Source organism: Hermetia illucens, chromosome 2 (genome assembly GCF_905115235.1).
Source record: "Hermetia illucens chromosome 2, iHerIll2.2.curated.20191125, whole genome shotgun sequence".
NCBI lineage: Eukaryota > Metazoa > Arthropoda > Insecta > Diptera > Stratiomyidae > Hermetia > Hermetia illucens.
In genome coordinates this window covers 171394855-171418746 of record NC_051850.1, presented here as the reverse complement: position 1 = coordinate 171418746, position 23892 = coordinate 171394855, and the positions used below count along the sequence as shown (strand labels likewise).

General features: G+C 41.5%; 1 protein-coding gene across 1 annotated transcript in view; it reads left to right on the top strand.

Annotated features, from left to right (window-relative positions):
- The first annotated feature begins 7354 nt into the window (after window positions 1–7354).
- The window catches only part of LOC119649002 (dexamethasone-induced Ras-related protein 1), a 192561-nt gene continuing 176023 nt past the window's right edge, over window positions 7355–23892 (top strand). Inside the window, exon 1 of the mRNA XM_038050944.1 lies at window positions 7355–7739. The gene's annotated coding sequence lies outside the window, so the exon portion shown is untranslated. The remainder of the gene's footprint in view (window positions 7740–23892) is intronic.

Genomic DNA, 23892 nt, shown 5'->3' with positions numbered 1-23892 from the left:
ACCCACAAAGTTTAAACAAGTCGGGAAGCCGGAAGCTTGACTCTTTAGGTATAAATGGTTTTGTGTTTCCCTTTGTAAGGAGCATACCGCAGTTCTCTTTTGGCTGATAGCATTGACTCGAGATATTTAAATTGCTCAGCACTGTCAGCTGCAGTAGCCTGCTCAGAACTGAGCGAATTAAATATCTCGGGTCAATGCTATCAGCCAATGAAGAGCTGCATAATGAAATTGTTTCACGCATTAATGCGACTTGGATGAAGTGGCATTCCACAACTGTTGTTCTTTGTGATCCACGTATCAGCGAACGTCTCAAATCTAAAAGTTACCGCAATGTTGTCCGTCCTGCCGCTCTCTATAGTTGTGAGTGTTGGCCGACTATAAAAGACAATGAAGGGCGTCTTGCGGTAATAGAGACGAAGATGTTGCATTGGACTGGTGGCGTGACACGTTTTGACTACATCCGAAATGAGGATATCTGCGATCGATATGGAGTTGCACCTATCGTGCAAAAACTGCGAGAGAGGAGTCTTCGATGGTATGGTCACGAAATTCGCGCTAACGAGAATTCACTTGCCAAGATTAGTCTGAATATCGAAGTCGATGGTAAGCGACCAAAAGGCCGGGCAAAACAACGGTGGCTTGATACGCTAGATGGAGATTTGAAAGCCTCGCGATTCTATCCAAGGCCAAATGTTAAGGCCGATCACGAAGATTCGATCTCGCTTGTGAACGGGATAAAGGCTGAAGAAAAAGAAGAGGACTTAGCTTCCGAAATGGATGATATCAAACTTTCTCCAATGCACTCCTTACAACAGAGAAAATCTTTGCTGATTTTGTGCAACTATTGTGTTCGTTTGACAGGGTTTTGAGCCGCGCACTGCTTCAAATCACTTCTCGTCATGTATGTGAAACTGAGGGTGTACAGTAGGACGGAGAACAAGCCCAGTTCGAAGAACTTGACCATGAACAATTAATAGCAAATAGTTATTGTAATATCGCTTTTGAGTTTTCCATAATTTTACTCTATTCGCTGTTTTCATAGGACCCTAACACAGCACGTTATGGAAGGATGGCTCATCCACGAAAACACTTCAGCGGAAAGACCGAAAGTACCAGGATTTTTGGGTGTGGACTTCCAAGGACAGTGCTACTGTAGTTCGATGAGATGGCTGTGTTCTTCAGCAGGAGGACCGAGCAATTACGTGAAAATAATTTCCTGGAAAATAATGCACACCAAGAAAATCTATTGAGACATATGAACTGGTAAAGCTATCTCGGTTCATATGGTATCAGATATTTGGTAAGGCTTCGTGTCCGAAGCTACTTCAGATGGGTCCGTGTGCAATAGCGGTAAAGAAGAAACTTAGAGAACTCCGCCATGCTATTAACATAGTATGCTGGTCCCAAGCCCAGGTAAAGGAGGAGGGTTTGACGCAACGTACTCTGTACTATCCTCAGTAAAACAAAAATAAAATGCTGAGATCAGGGAAAGAGATAAATAGAGTATAGTTGGAGTTATTCTACTATGCTAAATCCTACCTGATCTTTCATGGTGACAGGCCCCGCGACAGGTCGACCAAGAAAATGCATAGAATGTCGTTACAAACATGATGATCGGATTGAGTCACAAGTCTCGGAGAAATGCTAGGGCGTCCACCTCAGTCGACGCGGCAGGACGGGCCCCGGTCCTGTCGAGAAATGGGCAAGGGTTCTTGACGCATGGACGGCGTCAGGACGTAAGCAAGTTAGTCCGCACACAACGAACAAAACAAATACGTGTCTGCACGCTAAATGTTGGTACCCTAACTGGAAAGACCGAGGAACTCGCAAGAGCCCTTCGGAAAAGGTGCATTGACATCTGCGCTCTGAAAGAAACCCGATGGTCTGGTGCCAAAAGCTGCGACATTGAACGCGAACGCGGTAAAAATGGCTACAAACTTCTCTATTTTGGTAATCCACACACTCAATATGGTGTTGGCATTGCCATCTCAGAGGGTTTCCGTGATGCCATTAAAGAAGTCGAACGATTTGATGATCGGCTGATGAAGTTCACCATTATATCAGCTGATCGCACTATTCACTTCTTCACCGCGTGTGCACCACAGACAGGTCGACCTGATGCCGAGAAAGATGCCTTCTGGCAACTTCTTGATGAAAAGACTTGTCACGTGCCTGCTGACGATTACATAATCATTGCCGGCGACCTTAATGGTCATGTGGGTGAAAAGGCAGACGGTAACAGGTGCCATGGGGAAAGGGGTTCGGAGCGCGCAATGAAGGTGGCGAGTGTATAATTGATTTTGCGGACACCCATGACCTTGTACTTATGAATACATGGTTCATCAAATGATTGTCTCATCTTCCCACATTTTATAGTGGGAACAATAAAACACAAATCGACTATATTCTCATAAGACGCCAACATCTTAACACTGTCACTGATTGCAAAGTCGTTCCCTATGAGACCATCGCACCTCAACATCGGCCGTTGATTGCCGTCCTGCGAATTAAGCCACCGATAAAACAGCGTGAGGAACGCACTGGCTCGCCGCACATTAAATGGTGGCGATTTGGTGAGAAGAAAGAAGAAACGGTCTCACTCTTACGATTGCCAACCATTACGAATGTGGAAGAATCATGGAACCCAATGAAAGACACGATTCACAAAGCGGCCTCTGCAACCCTCGGGGTCACCAAGCCGGGTAAGCGGTACATCAACCGGGATACTTGTCTTTGGAATGATGATGTTGAAATGAAGGTCCGTGAAAAGAAACGCCTCTACCAGAAATTTCTCGACGATAAAACACCTGCTAATTGGCAAATTTATAAGAATGCCAACCAGGGAAGCAAAGAAAGCGGTCGCTGTCACCCGAGCGAACCATTTCAAAAATCTTTACGATAAACTGGACACTCGGGATGGCGAGAGAGATCTGTATCGACTTGCTAAAAGCCGTGATGAACGCACACAGGATATCGAACACTTCTGTTGTGTTAATGACAAGAACGGTACTTTGCTTACCAACCGTCGAGCCGCAACGGATAGATGGCGAGAATACTTCGAACAGATTTCAACTGAAGAATTTGCTCATCCTCTACTTCCACAATAATTGCCGACATTTGGAGCAGTTCCACCAGTCAGCGCAACTGAAGTCGAGGAGGCAATAAAACAAATGAAATCGGGGAAAGCAACAGCACCTGACGACATCGCATCTGAGCTCTGGAAAGCGAAGAGCTGGGACCCAACACTATGGCTCAGTGAATTCTTTAACCGAGTTATTCAGGAAGGAAGAAGACCATCTGCCTGGCAAGAAAGTACCACTGTTCCAATATGGAAAAAGAAAGGTAGTCCAGCAGAATATTCAAATTACCGTCCGATCCGGTTACTTTCCCATACCATGAAGGTTTTTGAACGCATTCTTGACAACCGTATTCGCGAAATCGTTGAAATAACCGTGAATCAAGCCGGATTTGTCAAGAACTGCGGAACTACTGACGCAATACACGCTGCGCGGTTACTCATGGAGAAACACCGTGAGAAGCATCGCCCTCTTTACATTGCCTTTCTGGATCTAGAGAAAGCGTTTGACCGTGTACCACACGAACTCATCTGGTATGCTTTACGACAACACTTCGTGCCAGAAGAACTCGTGCGCTGGATTCAATTGCTCTACCACGATCCGAAAAGTAAAGTTCGAAGTATGGCGGGTGTATCAAAACCTCTTCGTGTCTCTGTTGGAGTTCATCAAGGAAGTGCCCTCTCACCACTCCTCTTTGTCCTTGTTATGGGCACTGTCACACGGGATATCCAACGTCCAGCGCCCTACACACTGCTTTATGCAGATGATGTTTTACTAGCATCTGATAGCAAAAATGATCTCGAGCAACTTGTTCGAAAATGGAATGATCGCCTCATGCAACACGGTCTCAGATTGAATTTAAACAAAACTGAATTTTTGACGACCAATCCCCATGAAACAGGCACAATCACTGTCAGTGGCAGTGATCTGCCCAAAACTGAGCGATTTAAATACCTCGGGTCAACGTTATCAGCCAATGGAGAACTGCGTTATGAAATTGCTTCACACATTAACGCAACCTGGATGAAGTGGCGTTCCGCAACTGGTGTCCTTTGTGATCGACGTATCAACGAACGTCTCAAATCTAAAATTTACCGCAATGTCGTCCGTCCAGTCGCTCTCTATGGTTCTGAGTGTTGGCCGACTATAAAATACAATGAACGGCGTCTTGCGGTAATGGAGATGAAGACGCTACGTTGGACTAGTGGCGTCACACGTTTAGATCACACCCGAAATGAGGATATCCGCGATCGTTATGGGGTTGCACCGATCGTGGAAAAGTTGCGAGAGAGGCGTCTTCGATGGTATGGTCACGCAATTCGTGCAAACGAGAATTCACTTGCCAAGATTGGTCTGAACATCGAAGTTGATGGTAAATGACCAAAAGGCAGACCTAAGCAACGGTGGCTTGATACGCTGGATGGGGATTGGAAAGCCTCGAGATTGCACCCAGATCAGGCATTCGATAGAGCCAAATGGCGAAGCCGATCACAACGAGCCGACCCCGCTTGTGAACGGGGCAAAGGCTGAAGAAGGTTTGAAAGAAAGAAAGGGCTCACTCGAGATACTCAAATAAATAATCTTAAAAAAACATTAAAATAGGTACCACTCCATTTTATGCTCCTCAGCTGCACTCTTATCCCATATTACAGTAAACGGTTTTTCTGACCTGACAGTGATTCAACAAAATTTCAACATACGCATGTGCAATGTTTAGCTTTGGCCAGAAACAAGCGTTAAAATTGCATTTCGTAATATGCAACACAATTTAGAATGATGGATAAACAAAAATAACGTGGGGTTTGAAAGTTTGTCATATTCAACTTGAAATGTTCAAATGAATTTTAGGGTTTCGTGGGAATTTAAAAAGGTGATAGGGTTTTGTAGGAAAAGTTGTGAGAAAGGAAAATTAAATGATCATTTTTGAATAAATATATTAAAATGAGTGAATGTCGAGATGGTAAATACAGAATTGATAGCATCCCCTCCTCCACCTTGAGGTGTTGAAGGGAGTTAGGAAAGCAAAATCAAAATATGCTATATGCAAAGAAATGACTCTCTCATTTGCTTGTCACTGAACACAGAGAGCTAAAGGACGATGATGCCGAGATGCAACGGACTCTACAATGATCTGCTACAGTTACGAAAGGGGAATTTTATCGATGCAGGTACTCTTGGAGGTATGCAAGTATATTTAGGCAGCGGAAGTATCCTAAATTATGGGCAAAAGGACAACGGTTCTATTCTTGCCTATACTTTGCAGAAGGGCTAATTTTTCAAGTTTTAATGATAGTCAGTCATATAAATGTCATACGATTTTTTATGTGATATTTTAAGGACGAAAGATTCATCCAAGCCTTTCTTATCTTGTTATTCTTCCTCCTCTAAAAATATATTCGTAACCTTTCTTTCATCTCAACGCTAAAGGTCATGAATTACTTGAATGTCAGAAAACCTGAGAGCTTCAATGAATTCTCGTTATCAAGTGGAATATTTCATAAAATTCCTACGTTCTTCCTTAGTCCTCCGGAATAAGCTACATATGTTAGTTATCTAAATTAAGAAAAAAAATAAATTTTTCGTCCTTTCAGCTATTCTGAAAATTTCAGGTGGGAATTTTCGTTTTCCGTTCAAATTGAACTGGAAGTTACTTTACCAGGTCATCAGCTTACTCAATGGAAGCGTATCCTTCTGGAGTATGTAGATTGTCAAGGGATGTTGTATTTCGCTGATGCAATCATTTCGTCTATTTCGTGCGTTTGCTGGCGTTCCAGCAAATTCAATCGTTCGTGCTCACATAAGGGTGCACGTTACATGCATGTCCTATTTCGCTGTAAATTGATGTTCCTGAAACTGGCGGATTTCTGGCTAAATTCAAAAACTTCAATTTTCGTTGCTTTGATGCGAATTTCGGGGTGCAGGTAATGGGATTCCTTTGTAGCAACGGTGGAACTTTTTTATTGCCTGAATTGAAGATGGAGTAGAGGAGAGTTTCCAACAAGTTGTATGACTTCTCGTAATTATTACCCCGGATGCATTGTTCCACAGGTGAATTATTTCCTTTTCTGTTTGCACTAATAATTGCATCCTGCATTTCGGAATTTAAAGTGCTTCCTGCCTGCAATCGTTTGCTACAAATGCCAGCTTGTACCTATTTTCCACCTACTCAATGCTATCATGAAGAAGCCAAAGCTGACATCTGGTTGATGGGATCTGACTTGCAGGAATGGGGGAACAAATAAAAATTCCATCAAGTTGCAGACATTTACGACAGTTAGCACGTGCTCTGATTTGACTCCTGTTCCCATTGTTTGACTTCCTTCAACGTTTCTGGCTTTCTCACTTGAGTTTTGCATGGTGAGTCGGATATACGTGGTCCTTAAATCTATTCGGAGATTGCCTTAAATATGAGTTAGTTCTCTTGCGGCTTTATATGTTTGCTCATACATATGTATGCCGGTACATATTGTATATACTCGGTATGTATCTGCCTATGGTAACGCGATTCAAGTGCGACAGAAAACACAATTTATGTGCTCAATTTTGGAAGATGATTATGGAAATTGCAGGAAAAGCTTTCTTGGTTTCCTCATGAAAGTTCTTTTGTTTTGTGTGGAAGCAGATAGTTAGGTGAAATTGTAGTAGACAGGACACGTTAAAGTGGGAAATTCCCTTTAATTACTCAGAATCACTGACCTTTTACCGGTAATAATAGAAGTTTTGTTGGGGTATGACCAGGTATTTGTTGTTTAAAAGGTAGAAATGCGTCAGGATATATTCAAACAGGATAATGTAGAATATACTTAAGTTGTCAGCAATATCTTAAATATCCACACACTTCATTTCAATTATGCTCTCTTCAGCTTTAACGTCTTTTTTCCCATAATCTAAGTATCTATTCTGCCATCTTGCAGAAATTTTTATTCCTTTATCATTATCAGGATTTAATATTTTCCTATTCCATCAACGCCAACAGAAAGTTGGGTAGCGAATTTTTTAAGCGCAAATGTTAAACTTGTAGAGCTTCCGTTTAATGGTCTGCCGCTAGGAATTTTAGGAAGCTAACATTATAGATAAAGGAAACTGGAAGCTTACAAGGAGTTATATCGAGAGCTGAGGAGACATGATCACGCGCATGTCCTTTCCTTCCTCTCCCTACAGATAGCGGGAGTTAATGGCAATGTTGTTGTTGTGCTTCGCCTCAATGTGGGCTCTATGATGGCTATATACCGAAGAACTCAACATTTCAGCATTCAGTAAGTAACTAGGGCGAGGATATTATGTTTCAAAGAGTTGTTGAGTATAAACGGGTTTCTGCATTCCGGGAAGGTCTAAAACCTGATGCTCCTGGTTAGTCTTAGTTATGAGTAAACATATCCAACATTCAAGCATTTTTCGTGATTAAGTAAAGTGAAAAAGTGAGCAAGTGCTTAACAGAGTTGTGTGTCTTTTGTACTTCATATCCTTGCTGGGAGAAGCACGCTTTCTGCTTGCATATGTACCTAAGGATCAGAAGTTAGAAGTGCGTGGTCATAGTGTTGACGAGTTGATTTGAAAAGTTGAGTTTTCTTTGTGCTGCATGCAGATGCTGCTTTCAGTGCAGTGTCCTTAAGAAGACACCAGAGGAGCAATAAACTCAAAGCGAAAGTAAGGGAGCAGCAGGTAACTAGAGACCTACTTTGTGTTGAAAATTGTGCTAGACTTTGAGTAAGCGTACCAATTATTCACAAACTACTCTGGACTTTCTGAAGTTGGGGACCAACAAATATCTGTCCAACTCGTTGCTTCCACTCCTGAAAGCATGGCTCGTAGCAATGCCATTACCCTGACTGTTGCTGCTTGCATAGTGAAACGACAAAGCTTATTGGTAAGATATATGGTTTGCATATTCTGACAAATATACAGCAGACATGCCAAGTGGCAAGTTGAAATACCGTAAATGTGTTGCTGAATGCGGCTCATTTACTAGAAATGCGAAAGTCGGAATGGGGGTGGAGAATGTAATATTCTGTAAAGAGAAGATATAGCTCCGACATGAATTGGCTGGATGAGTTCTACTTCGCTTTTCTTTCATTGCCTCCAATAGTCTTCAGATAATGGCCTTACTAGAGTGCTTTTCAGGAAGACCGGAAAGGTAGCAAACGTGGATTGAATACAAAATATTACGACAAGCAATTGAAAGGGTGAAGGAGCTATGATGTTCGCTTATTTATTTATTTTGACGATGGTGTTGACTTAGGCGGCATTTGTAGACAATACAGTTTGTTTGAAAATGATGTTATAACTTAAGTGGGGATAATATCCCTGAAGGCATTTCCAAGGTTGAAGTAACTTTCATCATTCTCGTAGGATGTGGGCTAGAAAGTCCTCCAAACAGTTTAAAAACATGCCGGAGGTTTCGGCATATATGTATGTATATGAGAATCCTTGGTGACTTACGAATTTAACTTTAGATAGTTGATATATTATGCATTATCATGATGAAACAAGTTTGTATATTATGCGGTTATCTCATAGATAATACTCATGATATATGTATGAGGGTTACGTTATGGCTTCCTTTCAAATCTAAATTCCAAAACTGTTAGATGAAGTCAACTTTGCGGCATTTGAAAATGATTCCTTGGATCTCAATTTGTATCTAAATTTTGTATCTAAATTGGAAATATTTATTTGCTGATTATGATAATAAATTTATGAATATGTAATAGATTTATCACTAGAATACTTAGATCTATGTTATTACAAGTGTTACGTTATAATTTGTAATTCCCGTAAATAAATTTCGATTACCTTTTCGGAGCAATGACCGTATTATGCATACAATATAAATATATACATCTAATTTCGCTATTCGCTTTCGAAATTGGTAGAAAATGATTTTATTCCTTCGATTTCTTCTGGCGATAGTGTACATAATTACCACGAATGGAAACGTCGATATAACATGCTTGAAATTCAGTCGTCAAGGTATAATTTGAATATAGAATGTGGGCTACTTACGCCTTCGAGGTGAATAATTAATCATTTTCAAGGGTTTTTCTTGTAAGGGCCTGTCAAAAATCTGGGCAATTATATAGGAGGATGTATATTTAAAAACAATTTGGTATGTTTAGAAATAAAAGTCACATGAACGACTAAAATAAGTGACAGATGTCTTTCTCAAGAAATAGAATTTGGTTAAATTGTTTACGCGCCGGAATACTTAATAGAATAAATAATCAATTTCCGCTTGCACTGATTAGGACCAATAAGTTTAAAATATGTTGTCGTGCGCCAGGATTAAAGGGAAGTTTTCGTAAAAATTCGCACTCCTTCATTATTTTCAATATCTAGAACTTGATGTATTTTTGACATTCTCATATAGGCTTATTTTGACAGTTGGTTTCCGATATGGGGAAATTCGCAACACTACACCTTCCTTATTTCTTGTTCGCCCCGAACTGACTTTGTCCGCTCCGCAGCGCTACTTTGATATTTTGCCAATCAATCCAATTGCACAATCTTTATTTTTGTCCAAAGCTTGAACCCGGTATACGATGTAATTTAGTCTTGTGATTTTTACACTGGGAACTTCCCAGTTACCGTGCATCTATCGTCTGCTGTGGTGGTGGTCCAAACATGAGGCCGCCAGGAATTCGGATATTTTTACCAAAAAGAATTCTGAATGGTGTTTCTCCAGTTGCCGCATGCATTGAAGTTTTGTAGGCCATCAAAAATCAGCGGTGTGTGCAGGTTCCAGTCTCGTTGTCCTTTGCTGACCAATTTAGATAGACTCACATTCAAAGTCCTGTTGAATCGTTCAACCATTCGGTCCGATTGTGGGTGTAATGGTGTTGTCCTGGTTTCATAAATCCCCAGTGCCTTGCACATTCGTCTGAAGATGTCGGATTCAAAGTTTCTTCCATGACGGGGATGTAATTCCCGAGGAACCCAAATCTGGTAACCCGATTCGTAATCAACTGGCCGGCATTGGCGGTAGTCTCTTGGTTTGCAATGGCATAAGCTTCTGGTCTTTTGCTGAAGCAATCCATGATAATCAACAAGTACATATTGCCGTGTTCAGATTCCAGAAACGGGCCGAAATGTTGTACTGTTGCATTACATGCGACGGTCCGTTTTAATCGTCATCCAGTTAAAGGGACTTCTATTGATCACAGTAGCTTTTCAGGACTTCGCTTCGTCCCGACATATCTTTCCATTGAGGCCTTTCCCTTTTCCAGTCGATTATTGGCGATATATCGAGATCATCTTGCTGGGTCATGAGGATTCCATCCATCATTTGGGTTCGCGGTTAGTAACCGCCTCTTCCCTAGAGGAAAACAGTAACTATAATTCTGGAAACATGGTCTGCGGGACCGTGCGACTTGGCCTTCGCTTTTTGAAGTGAAGCAACCATTTTAGCGATGCATGGTTCTTTCTCAGAATAAACTTTTAGCCATTTCTGCGGACTTAGTTTCGGCTTTGCCAGCCGCAACAGTTGAAATCCTTCTTGTAAATTGTTCATGTGTCATGAACGACCTGCCAATAACACTGACATAATACAGGGTGTGCATGTAGCATGTAGCATAACTTCCTTTTTTAAAATGCGCGCCACTCAGTTAGTTGGTGTCACAGCGGAACACTAGTGGTCTCGTTCAAGAGGGGATACTGTAAAGTTTTGTCCCGACACGGTTTAGTCGCCATCATGCATTGGATTAGTGAGGAGCGTGCCTTTGCCGTTGAGGTTTACTTTTCAAGCGGATGTTCGGTTATTGCAACACAGCGTGCATTTCGGAATCGCTTTAATTTAGCCCCGTTGGCTCCCGTCCCAGACCGCAAATCAATTGTTACATGGGTCACTACATTCAGACAAACTGCAAGTGCCACAAAAGGAACACCTGGAGTCCCTCGGCCCGTTAGATCACCTGAGAACATTGAAGCAGTGAGAGCGTCAATGTTGCGATCGCCACGGCGTTCTGCGCGCAAACACGCATCTGCCCTTGGACTATCCGATCGTTCTGTGAGAAGAATTCTTCGTGATGATCTTCATCTTCATCCCTATAAGATGGCGATAGTGCAGGAACTTTCAGACCGTGACTTCAATTCTCGGATGAACGCGTGTGAGCTTCTTCTTGATGTCGTTCCCGAGGGTGCTATTGTTTTTTTTAGTAATGAAGCCCATTTTCATTTGTGTGGGTCGGTTAACAAACCCTGGTTTTTTGAGGAAAATGAGGTTACAGTGACAGTGAATTCGGACCGGTATGTAAACATGCTACAGAATTTTTTTTTCCCACGGCTAGAAAATTTGGATTTGGGGGACACTTGGTTCCAACAAGACGGTGCAACAGCATACACTTCAAGAGCATCGATGGCTGTTTAGAGGGAACACTTTCCAGAGCGCCTTATCTCAATTAGAGGCGATTTGGAATGGCCGGCACGCTCTCCCGATCTGTCCCCTTGTGATTTTTTTCTATGGGGTTTTTTGAAATCCCGTGTTTATGTGAACCGTACAAGAACCCTACAAGATTTGAAGACCAACATCCAAGAAGAAATTGCCAACATAACACCTGCTATGCTAACAAGAGTCATGACAAACGCCAGAAATCGGTTTACGCAATGTATGGAGAATGGGGGACGTCACCTAACAGATTTGATCTTCAAAACAATGTAAATAAAAACTTTAGACGTGTACCTACATTATAAAAAATAAATAAATATTTTCCGATGCATACAATAGTTTTTATTGAGTTTTGAAAAAAGGAAGTTATGCTGCCGCACCCTGTATAAGTAGACGAGGCTGGTTTTCCAACTGAGACCGTGCAACGTCTAATGGACAAGTGATTAAGCTTTGAAATACAATTTCGGGACTCTCCATATGACGTCTGCCATGCTAACTTTTTGAGGTTCCTCTGATGGAGCTCTTATGCTAATTTTACCCCCCTGTGACAAGAATGCTACGTGAATATAACATATTGCAGCTTCTTTTTTTATCCTCATCATTTGATTTATTTAAGAAACAGGTCGAAATACCGGAAGTCGACTGTTTCAAGTATAAAGGTTTTGTGTTCATCTTGAGTGAGAAACTTTTTATGCACGTTTTTCCATTCGTCCATAGCTAAAAATTCGAAATATTCCTTGATATATGTACTTTCAAATTTCAACTCCGTCGTTCGTATGAGTTTACTTTATATAATGATGACCTCATAACCGTCTAGAATTGCGATAAACTCACATAAAATACAAACCATAATTTTGTTTTGTTTTCTTCAGACTTTCCAAAATTGTGTATTATATTATTGCCTACAAATATACAGCTAGGTTGAGTTTAAGGGGGGCTTTCGGGTAAATTTCTAAAGCAAGGCAATATGTTATTATTCATTCTTTTTGAGCAGATAGCGTCGAAATACATTGACGACTAGATTTTGCATAGATGTACCATTGTGAATTTCTTCAAATATTTTGGTTGGATAGGTTCTGAGAATGAGACCTGTAAACTTTTCGGGGCATACATTTTGAGTCTTACTTTCTTGTGTTTCACTAATCAGGCTTTTTCACTTCCATTTTGCACCTCCCTCCCTTATGTAAACTTTAAACTTAGCAGAAAATAGCGCTACTTATTATATGTAAAGTCCACTCGGCGATATCTGAAAAAGTAGACACTGCAATACGCAAAAGAAAACCGTGGAAAATCTCCAGGTGAGGACACACTAACTTCATCTTTCTTAGCTTGAAGTAAAGGGAATTTCCAGTTACTAAAAGAACCGCAAGCAATCTTATTATTCACCAGATTCTTTTATAAATGATTAATTCGCGCTTTTGAGGGTACTAAGCACTAGTGAACTCCCAAATGTTACCTAGTGCCACTAAAGCCTTCTAAAAATCAAAAGAGGCTACGGTTTCGCACCAGGGCAGAGGCAACTCATCAGACGCTGCCTCACCTCTGCCTTGGGAGCAGCGTGACCGAAGCGGCTAGCAGGTGTTATATGTATCCACTTGATGTCAGACCTTAATTTTTGAACTTTAGCTGTTAAGCCCGGTCCGACATCAAGTTGATGCGAACTTAGGATTTCTCAATCCCTAAATAAAAACCTTCTAAAAAGTTTGTAATTTTACCACCGATTTTTGGGGTAGACGATGCCAAATATCTACTGTATTATGGACCACTGGCCTGTAGTGAACCAAGCCATCAGATTTGGAATACCTTACAACAGTTTTTTATGACCTCAAAGAAATCTGTGATTGTGGGGTTAGAGAGCTACTATCCTCCATAAATACCACGAGCTCTCTGCTCTGGAGCTTTGAATCGGATAGACTCCGCTTCTCTTGTCCTTTATATAGCAGTCACGATCAAAACACCCAACCATAACGATATGACATCAAAACACCCAACCATAGCGCTAATTGCGCTCGTGGAGCCACTGGCAATAAGTGCTTATCCATTTATAATCGAACGACGCCTTTAGTATGTTAAGTTATTTGGCCTACATGGTTTATAAGTTTCAGTACAACATTTTTTGCATAATCTAGATGCTGCTGATGTCTTATTGCATGCTTTTAAATAATTTTACAGGGGGCAGAGGAAGTTAGTTCGTTCTTCCTTTCTTAAAATACCCCTTCTATGTGTGTTTGGCACCAAGTGCCATACCTAAGTAAATGGTAAATTAAGCAGGTAAATGACTTCAACATACTCCTCCGGTAGATCTCTTTAAGTATTAATAACTGATTGACTAAACAGTATCAGGCAGTAAAACGATTGGGTAACATCAAGAAAAATCACTGAATAAACTTGTCTATTCCCTAAGGCATCTCCATCCAAATCCGAAATTTTGTTTCATGTTGGTAGCTCTTCCAGTACCTTTCGTCTGATAAGATAATAGCTGCGTGCCTTTTGGGATCCATTTTCAATTTTATCCTAGGTGTTGGCAGTCTAGATCTAGTTTTTGAATTGTAGGAAGCATTTAGTTGCTATTTGATTTAATGGCTGGAAAGTTTTGTCTTTTGTGAAGAAGTTCACCTTTTCATTAGCGCCGGCATATGTTTTGCTCCTCTATTTAAATGGTTGGATTGTTTGCTTTTGCCTTTTCAGTCCCTTTGCGTTCCGTTCAATAGGTAAAAGGGCATGTGATGTAGATAAGTTCCTGAATCTGCGAAGATTACCGGTGAATTATGGTATCAGCCACCAGGGGTGACCCATCACGCCTCGGCAAAAATTGACACCATCAAATTTCATGCAGCTAATCATGTTATGGATGTGATCAAGGTGTGTTACGCCACTAGTCCAACGCATCATTTTCGCCTTCATTACCGCGAGGCTACGTTCATTGTCTTTTGTAGTCCGTCAACACTCAGAACCATAAAGGGCGACAGGGCGGATGACGATGTATAAAAATAAATTTTCAAATACAATCATAAATAATAACAAAATTTCTTCCTGCTGAACCTAATTTTTCTCTCTTTTGGTCTATCATAAACCTTATGGATGCATTTCGCAGGATATTTGCTAGTCAATGATTCAACAACTCTTCGAAAAGAGCACCCCGTTGATGGAAACAGGGAGTTTTCGAAAAATTTAACCAAGTATTAGCTCCAAGTTTTGGGCCGATTTTTTTTTTCAAGAAAATGCTCCTGAAATTGCTATCAAATATTTTAAAGTTGAGGCAACTCTTCCAGTATTAAATATTTATATATGGTATGTGGTTGGCCAAACTACTATTGTCGGTGAAACTGAAATACTATATGGTAGCAAATCCATAGATTCGAAAGTGGAATTTGAAATGGATAAGTAGACCACGTGCTATGAAAGCAGATACTTGTATTGCTTGGCACGTTCCATATATTTACCATCCTAGCACGACCGTCAAGGATTATTGACGTAGAACAGTGGAGAAGTAATTCAAACCTTATGGGAAATTGAAGTGCAGATAGGCCACTGTGTAATGGTGATTTGATGAACTTCCCATCGACTTTACCGAGGCAAAATCCAATTCCTCGCTAAATAAATTTACATATTAGATACATTTTTTCCGTCTGCTATTGGTTTTTCGCTATTATTATCGGTATTAATCTTAAATACATATATTGGACGTCTTGGTTAAAAGCAGGTTTTCAATTGTGTAGGACAATAGAGTGCTTTTGGGGAATATCAAATTTGTTGTTATCTAACAAGTGTGGTTGAGTCGTCTTTTACTATATAGTTCTTCTATATAAAGCATATATGCCATGGAAGATATGTATTAAAGATACGTCCGCTAGAAGATAGATTGTTATTTAGTTCAAATAAGCCAGATTGAATTCTGGAAATACAAATGTCTGTTAACAATTTGATTATTACAGGTGGTGTTCCTGGGAAGCAAGTGATTTTAACCAAGGGGGTAGTGTGGGAACATATGTGAAGAGCATTTCCTTCTGGTCTTCATGGTAGTCGATTTAATATGGAATCATTCTTGATGTTTGATATAGTTTAGTTTTATAGTCAACTGTATCTCCTTTAGTTTTTGATCAGTTTTGATATAAATCATTCATTTTCCTTTTTAGGGCATTACGTATCTAAACAAGTATCAAGATTTTATAACAGAGTTGAAGGCATGCACATTCATATATAGAGTATTTCTCGACCCTTAAAATATTCTGGGATTTTAAGTACTAGCCACTTCTCCAAAAATGTTGCAGTACACCCGATTACGTATTCCGGACATTTTGAACTCATGATCCTTATCCTACTCCCTAATTGAATGTGTAAGACACAGTAGTATCTCCCAATCTCGATAGAAAATCCAACTCACACTTTTTATCTTAAACTATCTGATGAAATTTTGCTTCTGTGAATATCCATAATGACTACTGCAGCGTACTTCCTTTCAGAATTGCTTTCGTAATGGGCCCGTCGGCAATTTTCCTTTGCGCGAAAATTTCTTATCATCCATGTACATCAAATCCTAAGTATTTGGTACAGTGGTTGGAAGCATAATAAGATAGACATATCTGAGTTCGATATTAAATTTAAGAGGCATTCTACCAGATGTTTGCAAATCTGTCATTGGAACTGTGTCTACGCCCGTTCTTTGTTATTTGTCCCTTATTGAAAGATGGTAGTTCTTGTTGGATAATGATTCGTGTTAGGATCGTTCTACATTGTGACTGAGATGAAGATGGTCGACAGCGAAACAAATGATGCTTGTTCATATTCAAATCAGATCAGAATCTGGCGAGGAGCTCAGTTTTCTCTTTTACAAATACTTTTAAAACATGAATAAATTCAGTGGCAATATAAATTTGTTGGACGTAAAAAAACATATAGCCATTAAAAATTAGGCGATGACGGCTTTACGGTTTCTTACCAGGGCAGAGGCAAATCGTCAGACGCTGCCTCACCTCTGCCCTGGGAGCAGCGTGACCGAAGCGGCTCGTAGATGTTGAATGCTCCATTATAGAATTCCCAGAACACAATATAACTACGAATTATATTGAGCGTAAATCCGCCTTATTGACCAGAGCTTGGCCAGAGCTGAACATATTTTTTTTGAGAATTGTGGGGTCCTAAGTCCTCATCAACTTAATGCTGGACCGGACCAAATGGGAAGTAACTTACTCCCTAAACATGGGCTAAACATGGAACAGAGTGCCGCGATCGAAAGAGAGGATCCACGGCGGATCACATCCTCGATCACTATTCCTCGTGGCTCAGATATTTTGTGAGGCGCGGCCTTTGAGGTTCCCCATGCACCGGAAAGGACACATGAATTTTGGCAATAACATGTGAGAGATCGAAGTGCTCAGAGGACTTCAGTCTGCTTGAATTTGGTTGAAAATTCCAATGTTGATAATTTTGAGAGTTTTATTTATTTATTTATTTAGTTAACGGACAACAAACAGAGAGAATTCCAATTAATTATTGTCCTCAGAAGGAGGAGAAAGCAAAAAACTTATCCTACGTTTAAAACTATTTAAAGTAGGGAAGTTAAAAGGACCAAGCTGTTTTGCATTATAATTTCGGCAAAGCCTGGGAATCGGGGAATGAAAATAGACTTCGAGCTCCGCGAAGGGCACGTTGAAAATATCTGCGTTACGTGTGTTATAAGACGCAGGACGGCAGGTAATCTCGTCAGCGGCGGAGCAGTCCATCAGGGCCGAGGAAAGTTGAAAGAATGTGCATTAATTCAGATAGGAACTACGCTGTTGTGGGAAGGGAAGGTTTAGAAAGCGGAGGCGGGAGGGGTAATCCACACGAGGGAAGCTTTTCTTAAAGAAGAAAGAACGGGTGAATTTACGTTGCACATTTTCAAGGGCAAGACAATCACAGTTACGAGTGGGTGACCAGATCACGGAGCAATACTCGAGGGTATTCCTCACAAGGGAATTGAAGAGAGCTAAGGAGGGTTGGATGGAGTCAAAATCAGAGGAGGAGCGAAGAATAAAGCCTGACAATTTTGCTGCTCGATTGATAACATCGAGGCAATAGGTGTCAAAGCGGAGCTTATTGTCGAAAGTGACTCCGAGGTGAGGATTTTAGGGAGTAGCACATAGAGTGACACTTTCTGACGTTTAGCGCTAAACCATTAGTCGAGCACCAACGAACCAGAGTGTCCAGGTTATTCTGAAGGGAAACACAGTCCATAGGCGACGATATAGCGGAAAACAGCTTAAGGTCGTCTGCATAGAGCAAACAGGGACAAGTAAGGAGGGGAGTAAGGTCGTTAATAAAAAATAAAAATAGCAAAGGACCCAGAATAGACCCCTGTGGGACGCCAGAAGAATGGGAGAATGAGCGGGAAGTACAGCCGTCAAAAGAGACGCGGCAGGATCGGTTGGAAAGGTAAGAGGCAAGCCATAAAACAAGTGGTATGGGAACGTTTAGGGACGAGAGTTTGGATAGAAGTATCTTGTGATTTACAGTGTCGAAGGCTTTCGCGAAGTCAATGTAAATGGTATGCACTTCTTGTCGTGAATTTAGACATTTGGCGACAAAGTTGGTAAAGTCAACCAGGTTGGAGACAGTGGACCTACGTTTAACGAAGCCGTGTTGTTCTTTCACTATGTGTTGGGCAAAGTGGGCGGACAACCAGTCGCTGACATATCTTTACAGGATTTTAGAACAGGAGGAGAGGAGGGAAATGGGACGGTAATTCTCGGCAAGCGAACGGTCGCCACTTTTGTGAATGGGGATAATGAGAGCCCCTTTCCACAAGCTGGGAAAATGATTCTCTTCAAGGCTTTTGTTGAAAATAAGAGATAGGGCATCAAGTTCGCCAATAAGGCATTCGACAAGGATAGGAGTAAGAAGGGGAATGGTAGGCGATGTGGGGCAGGCTACATCTACTATCGGGAGGGATTCGGAGGAAGGAGGAGGAGCATAGACTGACGAAAAGTAGCGGCAGAGTAAATCACAACATCGTTGGGGGGAGTCAGCTGAGAAGCCAGAGAATTTAATGGACGGAGGGGATAACTGGGCGGGGCAGCGGGAGTTGCGAATGTGGAACCAGAAAGGTTTCAGATTTCCGTGCTTTAGTGAGTCTTCCACGCTGGACAAATATTCGTGTCTGGACTTACGTATTAAAGATTTGACCGAGGAACGAAGGGATTTGAAAAAAAAAACTAAGTCAGCAACGTTTCTAGAAGACAGGAACTTCTTTCTCGCAGTCTGTTTTTGACGTAGTTTTTGTGAATTTCAGTGGTGAACCAGACGGGGTAAGAGCGTAAGCACTTAGGAGAGGACCCAGTTGATTGACGCCAGGGCTGAGTTCAGACCTTCGAAGTTCGCCTTACGAAAGCTGAACTTAGTAGGCTTGCGAGCGACAGGAGAGTGGAGTCGGGATATCTGAACATCGAACTCGAGAGCAGGATGATGGGCGTCAGGGGCAACGTAAGACGGAGCATGAAGGGATTGGGAAAGATAACGTACAGGAAGGTTAGAGAGTACAAGGTCAAGAGTGCGATCTAAGTGGTTTCTAGAAAGGTAAAATTGGAGGGCCCCACAGGTGTAGATGAAAGTGGATAGAGGAAGGGAAGGGTGGGTCGAGTTATTAGGGAGGGAGGGAAGGCCAGGTGTAACGGGCCAGGAGAGCATAGGAAGATTAAAGTCACCACAGAGGATGAAAGGAAGTGAGGGAAACAAAACGGTTAGGGCCTCTGATAATCTGTCGAAGAAATCCTCGTACAGAGAAGGCGGGCTTAGGCAGGGAAAATATACACACGATATGATAAAGGGACATACGTTTGGCGGAAGGACACTTATGGTAACAGAATCGTAGGAGGAGGAGGAGGAGGAGGTGGAAAAGATGATTTCGGCACGGAGAGGGGACTTAACAGCTATCAGGGCACCTCCGCTAGTTGTCTTGCCAAGTGCAACGCAGTCTCTGTCACAACGAAAGACAGAGTAACCTTCGAGGAGCTCAGAATCTAAAATCCTGTCATCCAGCCAGGTTTCAGAAATGCAGATGACATGATGTTGGAATGCTAAGGCAGACAGTTTGAAATCCGACAGCTTGGTCCTTAGACCCCTTACATTTTGATAAAATAGCGTATAGTTATTGGAATCATTCAAGTTCGGCGAGGCAGGCGGGCGGGCCGGAAATTTTCACGAATCTTAGACCTCTGATAAGGCTTAACGAAGACCCCCTGTGGCCAAAAGGAGGATTTGACGATAGCATCGAAGTCATGGGGATATGTCACTTTGAAGGAAGCTATCACTCGGCCAGGAGAGCCATCCTTCGTCAGCTTCACACAGGAAAGAGGTGACAAAGTTGAGTTGCTTTTGTTAGATTGCACCATAGAAGTGATTTGCATTATTAGTGAAAATAAGGCGGGGAGTATTGTCAGAGAGATCGACGTTCAAGGCTACCCACAGAGTGAATCAGCATACTTTGCGGTGAATTAGTAGAAGTCCCTCCTGAATAGTGTCGCCTTTGACAGCTGATCTCGAATGCAAAGTAGCGTCCAACCGTTTAAGCGGTAAGTCTTTGGGATGAACGCGTTCCATAATCACGAAGTAGCTGACATTTGTACAGTCGATGACGTTGTTGGTAATATCTGCCACAAAGTACAGTGGGGGGAATATCGTTGTCCTCGTGGTACATGATTGCTGAGTTCAGAGTGCAATGCCAGCGTTCAACGGCATCATTCGAAGCTGCATGGTATGGTGTCGTGCGGCTTTGCTTGCATCTGAATAGTTTGCTCAAAACCTTAAACAACGTTGACTCGAACTGCGTGCCTTGATCAGTAACTAGCGAATGCGTGAGCGACTGTCTCAGCTGCTTGATCAGGAATTATGACAGCTTCTGGCCAACGGGAGAATCGGTGCAGGATGGTCATACTGTGTGACCAAATCCTGGAACAATACAAGCGATCCGATAATGTCCAAATGGGCGAATTGGAAACGTTGATAGGCTGTGTTGATAGTTAATACATGTACAAGACCATAGTCGTACGTTACGATGCATGTTTGGCCAAATGAATCTTTTTTCAACAATTTTGAAGGAGGCCTGACTACCAGGGTGAGCGCATCGATAGTACACGCCAAAAACGGTTTTACGAAGTGTCTTAAGAGCAAATGGTTTGCCGTAGATGTGTCGTAGTGGATTGAATGATTATCCAATATCACTGACAACAACTGCAATGATGTTGAATTCGACAAAATAAGACCCTGTAGCTCGAAGGCTTTGCTTTGTTCGACCGCTAGAAGCATCGAAAATCGATTCTATCCCGGACAAAGCATCGGCAATGATATTCGTTTCTCTGGAGATGTGTTCAATCCTGGTTGTAAATTGCGAAAAAATGACAGTTGCTTACTTTGCGTGTGAGTCCTATTAGTTTTCTGGTGAAAGTCATAAACCAATCGTTTATGGTCTGTTTTCACAATAAAATCAGCGCCTTCAAGTAAATGTCGAAAATGGCAAATACTGATGTGAATAGCAAGGAGTTTGCAATCGTATGTGCTATAAAGCTTCTCAGCTTTAGTAAGTTTCCGCTGGAAGTACGTTAAGGGTAACCGTCTATCGTCACGTTTCTGTTCAAGTACTGCTCTTACTGCTACATTAGATGCATCAGTAACAACCGCTAAAGGGGGGTCCTGTAGGTAATGAACAAGCAACGTTGCTTCAGTTATCGAATCTTTACATCGCTAAAATACCTCGTCAGCTTCCATTGACCATACAATATACTTGTTTTTGGATTGGCACAGCAATTCTTTCAATGGAGCCTGATGGTCGGCTGCCGTTGCAATGAATCTGTGGTAATAATTCATGATCGTTAAGAAACTTCGTAGATTTTTTACTGTCGTGTCTTAAAGTTCCTAATCGCCTTTACTCGCGAAGCGGGTGGAGCGATACTGGATCGATTGATTTTTGATTGCTACCAAACTCATTTCGCTGAATTGACAACTAGCCCGAACTTGTCAAGACGTTTGAACAGCAATCGACGCTGTAGACTTAGAATATTGTCAATATAGGCAATACAGAAATCTAACTCTCGGAGTACTTCGTTCATAAAACGTTGAAACGATTGGGCGGCGTACAGTAAATTCAAAAAATTCGAGCGGTGTGACCACAAACAATGTCCAATTCAGCAATTCGAATTTGTTGATACGCTCTCAACAGATCGATTTTGGAGAACACCATCTTTCCAATCAATCAATCCAGTGACAATGTTTTGGATTTGTGGCAACAGGTATCGATCTGGGTTTGTGAATGCATTCAGTGCTCTATAACCGCCATATGGCCTCCAATTTACATCTTTTTTTGGAACCAGATGCAGGGGGCTCGCCAAAGACTATTTGAAGGGCGACAAAACCCTCTGTTCATCATAAAGTTGAATTCAACTTTGGCAATAGCTAATTTCTGGAGTGTAAAGTGTCAAGCCTTTTCAATTATGGGCGGACCGGACGTTTTCATATATGGTAAACCTCGCTTTTCATATCAGAAGCGGATTCAAAGCGACCGCGAATTTTCGAAGCAGATTGTGGTAGTAAGAATTCTGGATAGTCGAAAGCATTCAAAAATCCTTTTGAAACGAATTTGACCAGCTATTTCCTAAAGCTTTGTCATGTCTGACGTTTCAGAAATACTAAGAATTGTCTGCAAAAAACTTGCGTAGGTCCAAATTAAGCGTGTTGAAGATATAAGGTCGAATTCTTCCAGCTTTCTCTTCCCAATACAGACAAGGAGACTGGTTTTGTTAAGGTTTCTCGTAAGAGTTTGCAAAGCACTCAAAACAAGCTTGAAGAGTCTTTGTACTTGCTCACCTTTTCGTTGGCTGGGGAATGTGATGAGGGGGAGTACTTTGAGCGCTTATGTCTTCGTGTGCCATTTTACAAAATTTCACACGTCCTTTTACCGAAACATTTGACATTGCGCGAACCTAACAACAAACCCACCTGTAAATTGAAATCAAAAACAGTACGACCGCGAGTGGCGTGGCGAACCTTTTTAATGTTAATGTGATTTTCACGGGTGGGAGTGGAGAAGCAGAAGGAGTCCTGAACTAAAAGTTTAGCTCAGATTCATATCACTAGAAGACTTGCGGTTACGTATAGGGCAAAGCCAGCTGATCAGATGCTGTTCCATCTCTGACAGTGTAAATTATAGTCGATTCAGACCCAAGCCGACCGAGGCACATGTAAGTTTTGTTTAAGAATTGAAGGAGTACTGACTCCGCCATCCATTTGATGGCCGACTGGACCCATCGGAAAGAAACTTTCCCCCACTGTGTTTGGTTAGTTTTATGGAGAGTTGGTCAGAAATATCTTTTCTTTAGGTTCAACATAAGCGAGAATGAAAAGAGAAGTCTACCCTTACAGGTGGTGAAAACTAATATTTTAAGTTTTAGTTTAGTCTAGTTACGATCATCATGGGGACCAATTTGCTGGGGATGAAGGAAATCACAACAACAATAATTAAGTTAACAATTAACATGTATTAACTATGAATGAATTAAAATATAATACTTACAATATAAGGACGACTCAGCGTACGTGTCAAGACAATCGGCAGGAGAGATCGAAACTCGAGGCTACCGCCAGAAAGAATCACGGCGATGATTTCGAACTTAGCATTCGTTGCGGTGAGCTAGCAGAAGTTGTTACAAACCCGTCTCAATTTTATAACTTCATGACATATTTCAACATGCAGATTGCTTCCTCTGGCTCTCCCCACTTCCTTGGGTTAAGAATTATTGCAAAATATTTGAGTTTACTTCTTTGCTCTTTTTCTACGTCGTTTGCCAAATTCAAAAATATTCCGTAAAGCCGGAGCTGATAGGAGTTAAAACAATATTTTTGAAAACTTAGTTTTAATATTACCCGTCGATTTCGCTTTAAGTTTGATATTTTGATAGATATTTTTATTTTAAATATGCACGTATCCAAGACTCTTGTGAACTACTAAAGATTGCAGCCAGGCTAACAAGCATTCTCTTGGATTCATTACAGTAAATTGCCGTGTTACACCACTAGCCCAATGGAACATCTTCGGCTCCATAACCGCGAGACGCCGTTCACTGCCTTTTATGTTCGGCCAACACCCAGAACCATAGAGGTCGACAAAGTGGACGACAATGTGGTAAACTTTCGACCTCAGATGTTCGCTCATATGTCGATCACAAAGAACACCAGTTGTGGATTGCCACTTCATTCAGGTTGCGCAAATGTGTGAATCAATTTCATAATGCCATTCACCATTGGCTGATAGCACTGACCTGAGATATTTAAATCCCTCAGTTCTGGGTAGTTTACTGTCATTGATAGTGATAGTGCTTGTTTCAAAAGCTTAAAGGCTCTTCCTGACATGCTTTAGACCTATCATGATCAGTGTTTCTAGTGCTATGTTATAAATTGTTATTGTGT